This window comes from Cervus elaphus, chromosome 31 (assembly GCF_910594005.1).
Source record: "Cervus elaphus chromosome 31, mCerEla1.1, whole genome shotgun sequence".
In the NCBI taxonomy this organism is placed as follows: Eukaryota; Metazoa; Chordata; class Mammalia; order Artiodactyla; family Cervidae; genus Cervus; species Cervus elaphus.
This window is the reverse complement of record NC_057845.1, coordinates 39,793,066-39,798,562: the sequence shown is the minus strand read 5'-3', so window position 1 is coordinate 39,798,562 and position 5,497 is coordinate 39,793,066. Positions and strand designations below refer to the sequence as shown.

Below are 5,497 nucleotides of genomic sequence, written 5' to 3'. Positions count from 1 at the left end.
CCTTTCTCTTGCTTTTAACTCTAGAGTGGTGGGATGGCTTTGCGTGCTACATTTATCAGAAGCCCTTGTACCCTGGATTCTGACTGAGTTCAGTCAGTGGAAACCATTGGGGAGAATTTGGCTGGAAAGAGAAAGAGAGGTAGAGGACTTTCCTCTCTGAAGCCCCAAATAATGCCTCTGTAGCCCTTTTTGGTGGTCCAAGCTTCTATACTTCTCTGAAGACCCTCAGCTCTAGCTACAGCAAATGACTCTTCCTTCAGAGTGCCAGCTAATGCCTGATGCCTCTGTGCAGCAAGACTTGGTTCTGGAACTTTCTCATGGTATTGTGCTCTAGTAGCATGGTCTCCCTCTGGCCCATCCAGCCCTAAAGTTTATTAAAGCTTCCTGTTGTATTTATTTAACCTTTTTGTTTTTCATCTCTGCCAACAACCTTGAAACTAGTTTCTTATTTAAATTTTTTTCTGTTCATGGTACTGTTTTTCTGAATATACCCAAATATACTCAGAAACAATCTATTAAGAAACAAACTGTCTCATAGTGAATAGTTCTCATTGTCATGTGTAGATTTCTAAAGTGGCCCTCTAGGTTCATGTTCTCAGTTATACATGCCCTGAATAATCCCCTCTCTTTGACTAAGGATGAAACTTATGGATACAATGGAATATCACATGACGGTTTGTTTACATTAAATGGCATTTTGGAGATGTGGTTAACTTCCCGTATCAGTTGACTTTGAGTTAACCAAAACACATTACTGTGAGTGGGCTTGCTGTCGTCAGGGGAACTTTTAAAAGAGGATTTAGGATTTTATTATTATTATTATTATTTTACAATAAATGCATTTAATCATTAGGCATTCATATTTTTGAGTATGTTTCAGTTGCTTAGTAAAGGTAGGATAAGAGATCACACTTTTGGAGAGGGAGGGAGGAGCGGCGGCGGCGCCGGGGGCCTCTGCGCACCCTCCCCGTGGGCAGGCGCCCCCTCGAAGCGGCCTCGGGCCCCCGACACGGGGCCACCCCTTGGCGCCCGCCCAGCAGCCCGGAATGATGAAGAAGAATTCCACCAACAGGAGGCCTCAGGATGGAAACCATAGAAGGTCGGCTGGGTCTGGAAATTCTGCGGGAAAAGGATTTTCAGGGAGATTTGGAAAAACCGCTACGTGGTGCTGAAAGGGGACCAGCTCTACGTCTCTGAAAAGGAGGTAAAAGATGAGAAAAACGTTCAAGAGGTGTTTGACCTGAGTGACTATGAGAAGTGTGAAGAGCTCCGGAAATCCAAGAGCAGGAGCAAGAAGAATCGTTATAACAAGTTCACTCTTGCCCACTCCAAACAGCCCGGGAACACGGCATCCAACCTGATCTTCCTGGCAGTGAGTCCGGAAGAGAAGGAATCATGGACCAATGCCCTCAGCTCCGCCATCACCCGAGCCAAGAACCGTGTCTTGGATGAGGTCACCGTTGAGGAGGACAGCTATCTCGCCCACCCTACTAGAGACAGGGCAAAAATCCAGCACTCCCGCCGCCCTCCGACTCGGGAACACCTAATGGCTGTGGCTTCAACCTCTACCTCGGATGGGATGCTGACCTTGGACCTGATCCAGGAGGAAGACCCTTCCCCTGAGGAGCCAACGTCCTGTGCTGAGAGCTTCCGGGTCGACCTGGATAAGTCTGTGGCCCAGCTCGCAGGCAGCCGGCGGAGAGCAGACTCAGATCGTGTCCAGCCCTCCTCGGACCGGGCAAGTGGCCTTCCCCGACTCTGGGAAAAGCCAGACAAAGGGGCCACTTCCACCGCACAGGCTCCTAAGAAGTTGACCGCCACAGAAAAAAGCCGTTGTGTCTCCCTGGAGGAGCTCTTGTCTCAGCGGGACGCTGCGCCAGCCTACACCCTCCAACGACGGGCCGAGGACCCCCCAACCCTCATCCCCCTCCCCGGGGCAGCTGTCCCGGATCCAGGACCTGGTAGCAAGGAAACTGGAGAAGACTCAGGAGCTGCCGGCAGAGGTTCAGGGACTGGGAGACCGGAAGCGAAAAGCCAAGGACCCCCCTCGGTCTCCTCCCGATTCTGAGTCAGAGAAGCTGCTGCTAGAGACGGAGCGGCTGCTGGGAGAGGCATCGTCGAGCTGGAGCCAGGCGAAGAGGGTGCTGCAGGGGGTCAGGGAGCTAAGGGACCTGTACAGACAGATGGGCCTGCAGACCCCCGACTCCCACCTCAGACAGACCACCCAGCACAGTCAGTACCGGAAGAGCCTGATGTGAAGGCCAGTGCCAGAGGCTGGAACTAGTGGGGATGGACAGATTCTTATCTCCAAGTATTGCAGGATAAAAGCATTTTTATTTACCTCAATCAAAAAAGAAAGCAAAAACACAATAAAAAATATACACTTTTGATATTTATAAATGAAATTTATTCTGATACAGACAGTCTTGATTTTGGTATTCCAATATCAGTCATTTTATGTGGGCACTCACCCCAGGGATTTCAGAAGAAACTGACTGAAGACAAGACTGTGGTATATTTATAGTTTCCACTATATTAGCTTGACTGGTTCTGTAAGAAGGGCAATACTCTTCTCTTAGAATCCAACTCCTACACACCATGCTTGGTCACCTGGACCTTCATTGCATCTTTCAAATTAGTGCTTAATATTCAGTTATCAGAAAGCTACACAGTCACTGCAGCTCTAGGCGCTACATGAGAGTATGTACACCTGGATTTTTCTTTCTCACAAAGTCTTCCACCCCTCTCTTCCCATCTTGGAAATCAAATCTCCAGCCAGCAGTCAGGACATTATCACTTTTCTTTACCGCACAAAAGCCCACACTATTTGGCCTTTTTATCTCAATTGGTCTCTGAAAATACAGATAAAAAATAAGTAAGTGTATATGTTGAGCTCTCATAATTTAAAAACTGCATTTCATGTATGTATTTCTTTTTCAATTTATGTTTGTCTAGACTCTCTTTCTGGCATCCAGTCCCATCACTTCATGGCAAATAGATGGGAAAACAGTGGAAACAGCAGCAGAGTTTATTTTGGGGGGCTCCAAAATCACTGCGTGTGGTGACTGCAGCTGTGAAATTAAAAGATGCTTACTCCTTGGAAGAAAAGTTAAGACCAACCTAGGCAGCATATTAAAAAGCAGATACATTATTTTGCCAACAAAGGTCTGTCTCATCAAGGCTATGGTTTTTCCAGTAGTCATGTATGGATGTGGGAGTTGGACTATAAAGAAAGTTGAGTGCTAAAGAATTGATGCTTTTGAACTGTGGTGTTCGAAAAGACTCTTGAGAGTCTCTTGGACAGCAAGGAGATCCAACCAGTCCATTCTCAAGCAAATCAGTCCTGAGTATTCATTGGAAGGACTGATGCTGAAGCTGAAGCTCCAATACTTTGGCCACCTGATGCAAAGAACTGACTCATTTGAAAAGACCCTGATGGTGGGAAAGATTGAAGGTAGGAGGAGAAGGGGACAACAGAGGATGAGACAGTTGGATGGCATCACTGACTCAATGGACATAGGTTTGAGTAAACTCTGGGAGTTGGTGATGGACAGTGGGCCTGGCATGCTGTAGTCCATGGGGTGGCAAAGACTCAGACATGACTGAGGGACTGAACTGAACTGAACTGAGACACTCGTCTGCTCCTTCCTAAGTAATCTCTTCAATTCTTCTTCCTTGAGGAAAGTATATAGAAAACATGCTTATCCCATTCTCCAGGACTTTAGTTTTGTTTACCTCACTGACCATTACAAACCCCACTGAACTCAAATTAGTAGTATTCTTTTCTTTATAATGAGAAGCCTCAGACTCATCTTCTGAGCTGTAGTTTAAAAATACACATTTTTGTAAATAAGGCTATCACTCATATTTTTCTATGTTGTCAGTCTATTATACTAGACTTCACATTTATGGAATTTTTGTAATAAAAATTGGTTATAAGGTAAAAATACAGTTAATTATTTGGTCACAGTGAATAAGGAGTAAAGTTTGTCTTTCATTAAGTGATGGTTAAAGACCCTCTCACATGAACTCCAGTAACCACTGAGATTCTCAAATCCAATGTACAGGTGAATCATCAGAGGGTGACTTTCTCAGAAAATGAATGCTCAAATAATTAAAAAAAAAAAAAACTCTTTCCATTTCTTAACATGGCACTCAAAAATTAAAAAAATTGTAATATAGTACTGGAAAATTAAACTTCTAATGAAGAAATGAGACTGTAATATGAATCTGAAAAAATATAAATTTAGAGAGATCCAGACAATATTTAGAACAGCCTTATTTATTGTGATATAATAGAGTATATGATGTTGAGGCTACAAAATGTTTAAAAACACCATCACTAAAACAAAAGCAAAATCAAAGGTAATTGGAACCAACATTGAATGACTCTGAGAGATGCAAACTCTTATCAGTTACATAATATTCAAAATGGAAATGAAAGTACTTGTTATGGTATAATAATTATAAAAGACTCTGATGATAAGAAGAGTAAAAGAAATTCAAATATCTCATATTTATAATAATAGCATAATAATGTGATAATGTAAATAATACTCATCAATATAGGTACCATTTCACTAATAATATAAATGGTGGTGGTGGTGGTGGTGGTTTAGTTGCTAAGTTGTATCCGACTCTTGCGACCCCATGGACTGTAGCCTGCCAGGCTCCTCTGTCCATGGGATTCTCCAGGCAAGAACACTGGTGTGGGTTGCCGTTTCTTCTCCAAGGGATCTCCCTGACCCAGGAATTGAAACCGGGTTTCCTGCACTGCTGGCAAATTCTTTACCGACTGAGCTACGAGGGAAGCCCAATACAAAAGTTAATAATCTGGATAAAGAACGAGCAATTTTATTTTAGCAAATACTTTTAAACACATGTTTAAAGACTTCATTCTGCTGCCTGCATTATACCACAATGGGTAATTTAGATGAAATTAACGTTGAATACTGTCTTCTGACTTTTCATACTGTTCATGGGGTCCTCAAGGCAAGAATACTGAAGTGGTTTGCCATTCCCTTCTCCAGTGGACCACGTTTTGTTAGAACTTTCCACCATGACCCATCCATCTTGGGTGGCCCTCCATGGCATGGCTCATAGTTTCACTGAGTTAGACAAGGCTGTGGTCCATGTGACAAGTCTGATTACTTTTTAATGTGGTTTTCATTCTGCCTGCCCTCTGGTGGATAAGGATAAGAGGCTTATAGATGCTTCCTGATGGGAGAAACTGACTGTGGGGGAGACTGGCTTTTGTTCTGATGAGTGGGGCCTTGCTAAGTAAAACTTAATCCACTTTTCTATTGATAGGTAGGGCTGTGTTCCCTCCCAGTTGTCAGCCTGAGACCAAACTATGGTGGAGGTAATAAAGATAATGGCAACCTCCTTCAAAAGATCTCATGCACCCACTGCCATACTCAGCGCCCCCAACCCTGCAGCAGGCCACCACTCACCCAGGCCTCTTCCAGAGACTCCTGGACACTCACATGCAAGTCTA

The 5,497-nt window shown here is 44.0% G+C and overlaps 1 pseudogene across 1 annotated transcript; it reads left to right on the top strand.

The window, feature by feature from the left end:
- The first annotated feature begins 922 nt into the window (after nt 1-922).
- Nucleotides 923-2,267, top strand: LOC122687429 (annotated as a pseudogene). The gene has a single exon (XR_006339143.1). The product of XR_006339143.1 is annotated as a pleckstrin homology domain-containing family O member 1-like (transcript).
- The last annotated feature ends 3,230 nt before the right edge of the window (nt 2,268-5,497 follow it).